This window comes from Cebus imitator, unplaced genomic scaffold (assembly GCF_001604975.1).
Source record: "Cebus imitator isolate Cc_AM_T3 unplaced genomic scaffold, Cebus_imitator-1.0 Scaffold513, whole genome shotgun sequence".
Lineage (NCBI taxonomy): Eukaryota > Metazoa > Chordata > Mammalia > Primates > Cebidae > Cebus > Cebus imitator.
In genome coordinates, this window is record NW_016107828.1 from 570,463 (window position 1) to 584,008 (window position 13,546).

Genomic DNA, 13,546 nt, shown 5'->3' on the forward strand with positions numbered 1-13,546 from the left:
GTTTTAGTAGAGACGGGGTTTCACCTTGTTGACCAGGATGGTCTAGATCTCTTGACCTCGTGATCCACCCACTTCGGCCTCCCAAAATGCTGGGATTACAGGCGTGAGCCACTGCACCCGGCCTAATGTACGTATTTTCAGGGTACATGTGGTATCTTGATACATTCCTATATTGATCAAATCTGGGTAATTGGGATGTCTTTCACTTTAAACATTTTCTTTTCTTTGTGCTGGTAACGTTCAAATTATTCCCTCCTAGCTATTTTGAAATACACAGTGGATGACCCACTGTCATCCCCCTTGCTGATTGATTGAATAGTAGGCCTTGTCCTCCTGTTAGGCTGTGTGTGTTTGTGCCCGTTACTAATCTCTCCCGTTTCTCACCGCACCCTCTGGACTCTGCTGACCACCAGCTACTCTCAGCCTCATTGAGATCTGTGCTCTCAACTCCTGCTTATGAGTGACAGCATGTGGGGTTTCTTTCTGTGCTTGGCTTGTTTAACGTAATATCTTCCAGCTCCCTCCATGCTGCTGCAGATGACGGGGCTCTATGCTGTGATTCTGGTTCTTGGCTGTGGGTGACAGGGCTCTATGCTGTGTGGTGGGGAGCTGCTCCTTTGTATGTGTAGGCCATGTTCCCTTCATGCCCTGTTGATGGGCACTGGGTTGATTCTGGATCCTGGCTGCCGTGGACACTGTTGTGGTGAATCTGGGAGTGGTCACTGGCTTTATATTCGGGGGATGTGAGCCACTTTGATGTTACAGCAAGCAGCCTATCCACAAGGCCTGCAGTGGAATATGGCATTCCTCTGTGCCTGTGACTTCTACTGGGATGCACTGCTGGGAAGGGGCTTTGAGTGAGCGCTTGGGTTTCTGTCTTTAATTGGTTCCTGCCTGCACTGACCAAGCAGGGGTCCGTCCAGGTGACCCTGATAGTGCCTCACATAAGACCCAAAGATGCAGTTAGGTTTTTTTTGTTTTGTTCTTTTTAAAAACTGCTTTTGACCTGGTTAAGCTATAGCATTATCATTTAGTGTTTTTGATATTGGAAAGGTGATGCATTTTATTTTCTAAGAAGGAAAGAAACACAAATTATCCTGTTAAATACTCCAACCAAAGATTAAATCATGTGAAGGAAAAAGAGGAACTATTCTGGGGGAAAATTACCCCTTCATGTCAAAGATAAAGGAGATGACTACATTTTTTTTTATCGGGTTAATTATGAAATGTTAAGTGGTTTTGAGAAGACAAAGTGTGGATGCTGTAAGACTTGAGGGACTGATTTTGATTTAATATTCAGAAAGTCAGCCCTGATAGAATGTGGCCAATATCTAAAGCTTGCTCCAGTATTGCTTGACAGATTGTAAGTGAATGTAAAGATCTATTTGGTCCTTTTTTTTCTCTCAGTGATATTTTGCAAAAGAAAAGCTTCTGATAGCCAGGGAACACCTTCAACCAGTTTCTTCCTAATTTTCATCACCAGAAAAAAATGGTCCTGTTAATTCCAGAGTTTACCTTTGGAAAGTTCCTGTGAGGAGAGCAGAGGTAAGTGTTTGAACAGTGACTTGAATTTAGGTGAGGATCGTTCAGTATTTTGTAGTCATGTTTGTCTTGGTGGTTTTAGCAATTTTATATTAAATTTATAACAGCAAGTCATAAAAAATGTCTTACCTTTTGCTTTTGTGATACTCCCTTTTGTTTATATGACTATAATGCTAAAGAATGACAAATATGCTTACGTTATAGGGTTTTTCCTGTGTGGATATTAGAATTTTTAGGGGAACAAATTAATCATTCTTTAATAGACGTTGTGCTTTGTATTGGTGTCCTTGGTATACTAGTTGTATCACAAATGAGAATCACTTATTTTTATACAAGATCTTTTATATGCTGACTTGTGTCGTGTAAAATCCTTTATCCACTAAGAAGACTAAGCAGTGGGTTGGAGGAGAGGCTTATCCCCCATTAGGGCTATTCTGAAGGCCCAGAAATTAATGTAAGTACAAATGTTTTTGAAATGATGTGTGTGTGTGTGTGTGTGTTCCTTTTAGGTCATGGGAAGGAGGTAAAGCAAAGATCAGATGAGATTTGCTGAGGAACGTGTGCACATATTCTAGTGGAGACATCACACGACTTAACCACACCTGGAACTCGGGTTTTGGTTTGTTTGGGTGTCTGTAGCGGCAAGCCTCAGCTGCCTCTGGGACCCACCCTGAGGGGCTGTGCTGAGTGTTAGTACAGAATCCTGTGTCTTAGCAAATGGCACAAATGGCCTTGTGGCCCTTTGTTTGTTTGTTTTAACTTTGGCTTTGTTTGAACCAGTAGAATGTTAAGAAGCTAATTTAGGTTTTTTCCCCTGACCCGTTTTGAGGATTGTAAATTGTGATTCTTGTGTAAAAAGAGGTTTCCCCCATCTCTGAAGATGGGAGCTGTAATACGGATGGTCCCTGGCTTACAATGGTTACACTTAAGATTTTTCAACCTTATGGTATGAACTAGTCACACTCCGTGCGTTGCTTGGCCTGTGATGGGCTGCCCCTGGGTGAACTCATTGTAAACTGAAAATGTTTTATGTCGCACGCACTTTCTATTTAGGATATTTTCCACTTACGGTGGGTTTACTGGAACAGTTTAGCCCTGTGGTAAGTCAGGGAGCATATGTGCTCATACAAGTAGAGACAATCTCATAGATACCATATGGAATATAACGTCTCTGATACAGAGAGATACAATGAAAAAAATCTTCAAGTGGGACTTGGAAGCCTTGGAGGGACTCACTTGGGTGGCTCCTGGAATACAGATGTGAGCACCACTGGCTTGTGGATGTGATGTCTGTGCCTTCTCCTTAGCCCAGTGGGTTATCAGCTGCTCTCGAGGGCACTGAGGTCCAGCAACTCAGCTGAGGACTGCTGCTGTGTTTAGGTGTTGTGTTTGAGCTGCCTTAAAAGAGGCAGGTCGGTTGTCACTGTGGTGTCTTCAAGACGTTAGGCCTTCTGAACAAACAGGAGGAAGACGTTTTAGAGCTTTGAAAATCTCAGCAGACTTAAGAGTCATCCTCTTTGGCAGGAGAGCCTCACCGGAAGTGAGCAGGGTGCCGTGTGGGCCTGTGCCGGGCCTGTGTGTGTACGGACGTTGTGAGGGCCACAGGACACAGATCCGCCTTGGTTCTTAACTGGTGTCGATGGCCATGCAGCAGTTCTGACACGTGTGTATGCAGGGATTTGGGTTTGGGGTGTGCATCCTGGTCGCTGGCAAGGCCCCTATTCAGACCTCAGCCTGAGTCACCATGACAGGCCTCTGGCTTCTCATGCCACCCGGAAGCCGTGGCATTGGTCAGTGACGCCCACCAGATGTCAGATATGCATGTGTATCTTTCCTGGTCTCCAGGTGGGTCTTGCTTTGAGGTTATAGAAACATTCTTTAAAAGGGGTTTTGGATTTTTTGTTTGTGAGGAGGCAGCAGGGAGTGCTTGAGCAGTGAGATCCCCTTCCTAATAATGAGAATGCAGATCACAGCAGGTAATTATGGCAGAGGGGTGAGTGGCCACGAGATCCCTTTCTCAACCAATGAGAATTCAGATCACAGCAGGCGATTATGGCAGGGGGTGAGTGGCCGCACCCTGAACTCTGTGGCTGTGATTGGTGTCTTGCTGCCTCTCAAAGAGAGCATGCTGGGGCCTCAGTGGTCCTCTGTGGGCTGAGTGGAGCCCATGAGCTGGGTGCTGTTGGGCCATGGCTGGCACCCTCAGCCCAGGATTTATGCAGGACTCGTTCTGAAGAGCACTTAGAATCAAGGCAGTGCAAGGAGAACGGGTTTGTGGGTTTCTATATCTTTGGTCAGTGTTTTTGGTGCTTCCTGGTCTCACATGCTGCTCAGGTTCTGAGGGGTCTTACCAGGAAGACTTTCACAGTTGGACCCCAGTGTGGAGTGGGGCTGCAGAGGGTCTTGCAGGAGCTGGAAGTAGGGGTGAACGTGTTGCAAGTGGGCCCTTTTGGATGGGCCCAGCAGGATGCGTCTGTGGAAATGGTGCTGCGGCCAGCAGGGCCTGAAAGACTGCAGCGGACTCTGTTTCTTTCTCCTGAGAGAGTCTCTGCCCGGTCGTCTTGGGTTTCTTTCAGCTTGGAGGACGTTTCCTCCTCCCTTGGGCTTACCTAGCCTTCTGAGCTTCCTTGTTTAGTGTGATAGAAACCCCTGAGAAGACATTTTTATTGCATAACTATGTTATCCTGGTGGCTGGATAAACGACCTGCAAATGTGGGTGATTGAGTAGTTCCGAGGGTGATCAGTATCCAAGACAGAGGTGAAAATGAAATGTCAAGGCAGGTGCCACAGACTCTGTTCTCTGCTCCACACTGGGGCTCCGTTCGGTGACAGTCTTCACACTCAGTCCACAGTGGGGATGATGAAGTCTCACAGATTCTGCTTCAGCTGAGAGCTTCCTCCAGCACAGTCTTGTGTGAATAGCAGTTTGTTTGTTTGCTGTGAAGGGCGGGCATCAGTTCATCTTATTTGTAGTGATGCTTAGGATGGTTTTTCTCTAAGGAATTTAGACTTTATTAGCTTTGTCAAGGGAATCCTGAGTGATAAATTGAATGTTTCAGGAAATTCTGGAACCTGTAGTGAATCTGGAATCTGCTATGAAATTGAGGTTTGGATTCTCATGATTTTCTAATGCTACCCCGAAACCCAGTAGTTGAGATAGTCATAGAGCTTCAGTTGTGGTGCCCCAATTCCGCATTTTAAAAGGAACATGTCACTTTCCTCTAAGACGTTCTGAGCTCTGAGTGCTGCTGGCAGAGTGACCAGCTCTGAGCAGAGGGGAGCCAGGGCTGCACTCATGGCATCGTTGCAGCTGGGAGCTGACCCCGGACCTCAGGCATGCATGCTGACCATTTTCTGTAAACCCCAAGGGTGCAGGGATCTCCTTGGCTCTTTAGTCTTCTGCAGCTTTTGATGTGTCTATACTTTATAGATTTTTCAGATGTGGAAGGCCTTTTCCCACACCCTTGGGCTGCGTTTTGTCAGCGGGTGGTGTGTGGGGAACGCTGCACTCATATTCTGATGGAGAATGCCCCAGTGCCAGGCTGTGGTCAGAGTGGAAATTGCTGTTTTTCCTTCCCCCTAGTCTGGTCTAGCTGCTCCCTGCTTGGCCAGAAGAAAATCATGCTTCTCTGAGTCATAGGCAAACTCCCTAATTTAAACATTTGTCTATTTTCTTTAATATAGCCATTTAGTTTATATGGGACAATAGATTGAGAAATGTCTTTTGGGGGGAAATTAATTTCTTTAATTAGATTTTTTTTTGATAAAAACTGTAATCAAGAGGCCAGTTAAATATTAATGTTGAAAGCTCCTGATATTTGATATTTGATCTTAAACTCGGGCCTGCACGCTCGCTCTCGTGATGCTAGGCTCAGCTATGAACTACAGCAGGCACACAGTACATACTCTTTGGTTTTTTATTTTTTTTCTAATGGATGTTTATAACAGCTTTATTGCTAAGAGCCTAAACTTTGAAACAACTCAAATGTTCATCAACAGGAGAATGGATAAATAAGCTGATATATTTATACAATAGAAAACTACTCAGCCAAAGAAAGGAATAAACCACAGATACATATAAAAATATGGATCAATCTTAATAACATTGTGTTGTACAAAAAGAAAATCTAGACAAAAAGAATATGTTCTATTGAATTCCTTTTATGTGAAGTCCAGGAACGGGCAAAAGAAATCTATGATGATAAAACTACACTAAAATCTAACATTGGATAACAATTAAACAAAATGTGATAAATCTACATTATAGAATATATTTAAGCCATTAAAATTATATGTTTAAAGATTATATAACAAGCAGAGGACATATTTATACTCTAATATTTTACATTCCTATAAGTATGTATGCTCCCAACACAAAGAAATGATAAATGTTTAAGTTCACGGATATTCCAGTTACTCTGATTTGATCATGACACTCACATTGTATACATGTATCAAAATATCACGGGTACCCCAGAAAGACATACAATCGGGTACCCCAGAAAGACATACAATCATTATGTATCGATTTTTTAGATTAAAAAGTACATACAAAAAAATACTAGAAGGAAATAAACTGTAGTGATAAATTGTTCTTGTGTTGGTTTTGCAGGATTATTTCTGTTTCTTTTCAGCTTGGTCATTTAATTTTTTTTTTTTTTAAATTGTACTTTAGGCTCTGGGGTACATGTGCAGATCATGCAGGATTGTTGCAGAGGTACATACGTGGCAGTGTGGTTTGCTGCCTCCCTGTCCCTGTCACCTATATCTGCCATTTCTCTCCATGTTATCCCTCCCCAACCTCTCCACCCCCGATGTCCCTCCCTTAGCCCCCGACAACAGACCCCAGTGTGTGACGCTCCCCTCCCTGTGTCCATGTGTTCTCACTCTTCAACACCCACCTATGAGTGAGAACATGCGATGTTTGATTTTCTGTTCTTGTGTCAGTTTGCTGAGAATGATGGTTTCCAGATTCATCCATGTCCCTACAAAGGACACAAACTCATCATTTTTTATGGCTGCACATAGTATTCCATGGTGTATATGTGCCACATTTTCCTTGTCCAGTCTATCATTGATGGGCATTTGGGTTAGTTCCAGGTCTTTGCTATTTTAAACAGTGCCGCAATGAACATGCGTGTGCATGTGTCTTTCTAACAGAACGATTTATAATCCTTTGAATATATACCCAGTAATGGGATTGCTGGGTCAAATGGAATTTCTGTTTTTAGATTGTTGAGGAATCATCACACTGTTTTCCACAATGGTTGAACTAATTTACACTCCCACCAACAGTGTAAAAGTGTTCCTCTTTCTCCACATCCTCTCCAGCATCTGTTGTCTCCAGATTTTTTAATGATTGATGTTCTAACTGGCATGAGATGGCATCTCAATATGGTTTTCATTTGCATTTCTCTAATGACCAGTGATGAACATTTTTTAATATGTTTGTTGGCTTCATATATGTCTTCTTTTGAAAAGTGTTCGTATCCTTCACGCACTTTTGAATGGGTTTGTTTTTTTCTTGTAAATCTGTTTTAGTTCTTTATAGATTCTGGATATTAGCCATTTGTCAGATGGGTAGATTGCAAAAATTTTTTCCCATTCTGTTGGTTGCCAGTTCACGCTAATGATTGTTTCTTTTGCTGTGCAGAAGCTGTGGAGTTTAATTAGATCCCATTTGTCTATTTTGGCTTTTGTTGCCAATGCTTTTGGTGTTTTGGTCATGAAGTCCTTGCCTATGCCCATCTCCTGAATGGTTTTGCCTAGGCTTTCTTTTAGGGTTTTTATGGTGTTAGGTCTTATGTTTAAGTCTTTAATCCATCTGGAGTTAATTTTAGTGTAAGGTGTCAGGAAGAAATCCAGTTTCTGTTTCCTGCACATGGCTAGCCAGTTTCCCCAACACCATTTATTAAACAGGGAATCCTTTCCCCATTGCTTTTGTCAGGTTTGTCAAAGATCAGATGGTTGTAGATGTGTGGCGTTGCTTCCAAGGCCTCTGTTCTGTTCCATTGGTCCATACCTCTGTTTTGGTCCCAGTACCATGCTATTTTGATTACTGTAGCCTTGTAGTGTAGTTTGAAGTCAGATAGCGTGATGCCTCCAGCTTTGTTCTTTTTGCTTAGGATTGTCTTGGCTATGTGGGCTCTCTTTTTGTTCCATATGAGCTTTAAGGTAGTTTTTTTTTGGTAGCTTGATGGGGATAGCATTGAATCTATAAATTACTTTGGGCAGTATGGCCATTTTCACGATATTGATTCTTCCTAACCATGAACATGGAATGTTTCTCCATATGTTTGTGTCCTCTCTTATTTCCTTGAGCAGTGGTTTGTGGTTCTTTTTGAAGAGTTCCTTTACATCCTTTGTTAATTGTATTTCTAGGTATTTTATTCTCTTGGTAGCAATTGTGAATGGGAGTTCGCTCTTGATTTGGCTTTCTGTTAGTCTGTTATTGGTGTATAGGAATGCTTGTGATTTCTGCACATTAATTTTGTAACCTGAGACTTTGCTGAAGTTGCTTATCAGTTTCAGGAGATTTTGGGCTGAGACGATGGGGTCTTCTAAACATACAATCATGTTGTCTGCAAATAAAGACAATTTGACTTCCTCCTTTCCTAATTGAATACCCTTTATTTCTTTTTCTTGCCTGATTGCTCTGGTTAGAACTTCCAGTACTATATTGAATAGCAGTGGCGAGAGAGGGCATCCTTGTCTAGTGCCACATTTCAAAGGGAATGCTTCCAGTTTTTGCACATTCAGTATGATATCGGCTGTGGGTTTGTCATAAATAGCTTTTATTATTTTGAGATACATTCTGTCGATACCTAGTTTATTGAGGGTTTTTAGCATAAAGGGCTATTGCATTTTGTCAAAGGCCTTCTCTGCATGTATCGAGATAATCATGTGGTTTTTGTCTTTGGTTCTGTTTATGTGGTGGATTACGTTTATAGACTTGCATATGTTGAACCAGCATTGGGATGAAGCCTACTTGATTGTGATGGCTTTCTGTTTCTTTTTAAAAGTGTTATTGCTTGGCCTCTCTGACTCAAATGTTGAGTTACGTTGATTTCATTCAGAATGTGTTCATCCCTTCCATCTAGGGTCCGGTTGTCTTGTATATTTAGGGTCCTAAATATTGTATTTTTAATAGTCAAGTACAGGTTACATGGTTGAGCAAATGACCTGTTCATTAGGAGGAAAACAGTGCTAATTTTTACATCATTATAATGGACTTGTTAAATGCTTATGTTAGTATAATGAAATTTTCCTTACATGGCAAAAGGGGCTTTGCAGATGTGACTAATAGATAGTGAGATGGGGATAGGACCCTGGATTGTCCAGGTGGGTCCAGTGTCCTCACACATACCTTTATGAGAGGGAGGGCGAGGGTCTACCTCGGAGGAGGAGACCTAAGGACAAGGTAGAGGCCAGGGGGACATGGGGCTGAGGGCAGGGCTGGGGGGTGGGTGTTGTGGGGATGAGGAGGGGGAGAGGCCGGAGGGGCACTGGGCCAAGGGTAGGGCATGGGACAGGGGTGTGGGCTGTGAGCCAAGCTGTGTATCAGCCTCTAAGAGCTGGGAGGGCACCCAGAGATGCCAGGCAGGAATGCAGCATGGTGACCCCTTAACTTCAGCCCCGGACTCCTGACTTCCAGGGCTGTGAGAGTAGGTTTGCGTTTTTTGCATTTTTGTTGCAGCTGCAATAGGAAAGTGATGCATTGTCTCTATTCTTCACCTACAAACCTTTGACAAGTAACCCTGATATGTCATCCCTAAATTATAATGAGAGATGGTTTGTAGGAAACCAAGGATGGTGGAAAAGAAAATTGGACAGAATCAGTGTCTTCTCTGGGTTCTGCAGTTTGGGTCTGTAAAAAGGCTAGATTTTGGTCACATAGTGTGGTCTTGTTCAGTGTATATCTGAAATACTTGTTGAGGGCTCCTGGGGCAGTTGTCTTAAATGCATTACATGTTGGGGTTAAAACTTCAAGCACATCAGAGACAGAGTTCCCAAGTCAGCATTAGGCGACCTTTGAATGAGGGTCAGGTGTAGAATCTGCCCACTTTACTAGCATGAAGTGACAAAATCTCATGGTTGTTTTTTTGAGATGGAGTCTCTGTTGCCCAGGCTGGAGTATGGTGGTGCAGTGTCAGCTCATGGCAGCCTCCGCCTTGTGGCCTCAAATGGTTCTCCTGCCTCAGCCTCCAAGTTGCATGATTTATTTTCCTGTTTTGTATACTTAGTATATGAAAACTCTGCAAACGTTAATACAGATGACATGCCAGAGCTTACATATGAGAATCTAGCATTTTTCTATGCAAATTGGTGGTGATGTGGAATTCCTGGACTGGTTTGGGTTGGTTTTATAAGACGTAGGGTGGATTCTTTGCCTAATTTCTGTGGTGCTAACAATCGTTAATCACCCAGCACTCTTACCTCCCCGAACGTCTTGGGTGAGGGTTGTGGTCACTGCTGTTATGTTGAGAGGTGGAGACTGAGGCTTAGATAAGCAGTGACACATTGCATCTGGCCCACCCACGCACTCTAGTTTTCTGCCATGGCCCAGCTAGCTTCCTGTGAGAAAGGATCGACACCCTGGTTCTGGGTAGAATTCCTCGTGAACCTGCTTCCCATCCTCCAGGGACTTCTTGCTTTACAATGGTGGCTCACAGGAGGCCTCTGGCCCACTGAGAAAGGGACTAATGTTGTAACGTTACTGTCTGGCTGTCCGGACTGCTGTAGATTGGGTAATTTGTAAACAACTGTTCTGGAGGCTGGGAAGTCCAAGGTCAAGGTGCCAGCAGATCCGGTGCCCCGGGGCCTGTTGCTCACAGACAGCAAGTTTCACTGTGCCTCAAGTGGCAGAGGAGCAGGAGGGCTTCCTCAGGCCTCCCAGCAATGATGCTAACCCCAGTCCTGAGAGCGGAGCTTCCCAAAAGCACCACCTCTTAAGGCATCCCATTGGAGATTGTTTCAGTGTGAGCTTTTGGGGATAGACACTCAGGCCAGAGCTGTTGCTCTGCTGCGATGTCAGGGCCGCGATAGTGTTAAGACTGCAGCGGAGCCACGGCCTTCTGTCTGCATCTGCTGCGGGAGGAAGATGGCTATGCAGCTGGGGTTTGGTGTAAGAAACAGAGGCCCTTCTGGGAATCTTAGCGGGAACTTGATGGCTTGAGAACCTTAGAACTGGAGGAGTTTTCTTCAGACTATAAAAGCCTTGATGTGTGATAGTGCTGAATGCTGCCTGAGCCCTGTGATCCTGTAAAACAGTGATGGTTAAGACATCCCCCTCTTTGTTTACTGCAAGGAGCCCCTTCCCAGATAGCTTACACTGACTTATGGGTGACCGCAGGACAAGGCCAGACACGGGCCTTCAAACACCCATTCTCTGCCTCATAAGTGATTAAACTGCCTGTTCCCTCTGATCAGTTGGAACGAAACGCTTATTAGCCAAATCTTGGTTCCTCTTCTCTCCTTACCCATGCCTGTGGCCCTTCTGGAGAATAGGCAGCCTCAGAAAATCTCTAATCCCTGATCAGCCACCCCATCCCTGCTTCCCCACACAGCTCCTCCTGGCCTTGTTCACTCTTTCCTGTGAAAGTGAGAGCAGTTTTGGGGAGTCCTGAGACGCCTGCAGGCCTGTGGTCAGAGCAGTGGGCGCCTCCCACCTTGAAAGGGTCCTTTGGAGTCCAGTCCCGCTTGTGGGGTGGACTTGTCTTTATTTGACTCATTGCTTTCCACAGAGGACAGAGTGTGGGCAGGAAAGAGTTCTCTGCCACAAGTCTGCATTCCAGACCGTTTCCGGAAGTGTGAATTCTCATGCCCTGGAGTCTGGGAATGTACTTTCAGTTTCCCGGCTTCAGGTGGAATTGAAATTGAGCAATCCTGTCTGCCACATCCATCTGGGGCCATGAACTAGTGTCGTTTTTAAAGCGGCAGTTTTTCTAAGATTACAAAAAACACATTCAGCACATTTCTTATTTTCTCATGTGCATTTTGACACCTAAAATAGGAATGGTGGTTTTTGAAGCATGGATGTAGTGTTAAACTTGAGTGTTGTAAACCTTAATGTAGCTTTTAAAATTTTTGCCTGATTATCTAGAGATTTACTAAACCTTTGGAGTGGTAATAATGAGTTGATATCTGTATGACTTTGCTTTCTATGATGCAATTAAAATACTATAATTAAAACGTCTGTAGTTGGGTGCAGCAGGTGATTGGCCAAAACAAATTCTGCCTTTTGGTTTTCTTTACCCAAACAAGGGAGTAAAGACTGTAGGCTGAAGTGGCAAATTCATTTCAGAGCACGCCACAGCCTTCAGTGATGGACTGAGCAGCCTTCTTAGATGAACATGTAATGTGCCGTGAGTCTTGGCAAGGCTGGCTACCGACATGTGCACTTGACAGCACAGAGCCACAGCTGGGAAGATGTGGCTTCTGTAACAAGCTTTGGAAAACGTCCGTTCCATTTAATCATCCAACTTTTTTATAGGAAAAGCTTTGACCAGATGGCCAAAGACCTGATTCTCTTATGATTGAAACGTGGTTATAAAATCACTCTTAACTTGGTGCCAATCAGTGTTTGTCCACAATGATATTCCTCCAACCTCACTGAATAGTTTTGAGACTGAAAAGAGACTGTGTGAAAATCTCCTTAAGGTGGAAAGGGCTACTGGGGCACACTGGATTATTCGCACACCCGTGGCCAGCATCTTTAAGGTGGAAAGGGCTACTGGGGTGCTTGGGGGCATCTGCTCACCCATGGCCATCTTCTTTAAGGTGGAAAGGGCTGCTAGAGTGCTTGGGAATATGGGAATATCTGCACACCTGACGCCATCCTCTTTAAAAAGAAAGGGCTGCCGCAGCACCTGGGAATATCTGTACACCATCGGGGCCACCCCCCTTTCTACTCGAAGTCACCTCCCTGTTCCCACATTCAGGTGCTGGGACACTCTGATTAGCAGCCTGTCCCCTGGGCTGGTGAGGAAGGAGTGGTAGGTTGTGCTGAGGCTCAGCATTACTGTCTGCCCTGATGGTGAGCCTGGGCAAGGCCGTGACCCTGGAGGAGCCTGGTCAGTGAAGGCTCCGGCGGGAAGTGCTGAGGCTTGGGGTGGCTCTGCCAGTCACAACCAAATGTCTCCCCTCTTATTTCCATGATTCCTTCTAGTTCTGCTCCTTGCACTACAGGGTCTCTGTGAGTCTATAAATGCATATTAATCACGTTACGGACGGTCTCTTCCCCTCTGCTTGGGGCTGGGGAGTGAAGCACGGACCCCCTTGTGGCTCCTCTTGTGCTAGGCTGGATGCCCACTGGCACAAGGCACTGCCTGCCCTGGTATTACCTAGAGTGAGTCCCGGAAGCCCCCTCCTGCACACCTGCCCTCCTGATGGTGTACACAGGATGAGCTCCCCTGGCCCGCACTGAGCAGAGACCGGGGAGGTGGCGGCAGCACCGTCCCCTATGGTGCATCGTTGGTGCATGGCGGAAAGTCAGGTCATACAACACAGCCCGTCCTCTCTCCTCAAAAGCAGGATGACAACCACATTTACACCCTGAATCTTAGAAAAGGGCTCATCTCTTTGAGAGCAGAACTTGATGTGTGTGTGTATGTATACCTGTCTTTACTAGTCGTACCCAACCTTTGCATTTTAAAATTATTGAAAACTTTAAGGTTGTAACTGACGGGAACTTTATAGGTTTCTCTAAGCAGAAATCTGGAAAAGTTTAGTGAACCCGTAATAATCGAAAGTGTTGATTTCTATTAGAGTCCCACACTTGGATTTTAAAGGTAAGCAAAACACTTCTAAGTCTTAAGCCTGATGTCAGTGCAATCATGAATGAAGCACGCTGACATTGCCATGGGGATTTTGTTACGTGGCGGTGACAAGTGTGGCTGGTCATTAAATAGCTTGAGGGACCGCCCAGCCTTTCTCTGCTCTTCGTGGACACTAGGCATGTGCTTGGGTGTTTTCTGTGTCTGCGGGGAAGATGAGGACAGAATTT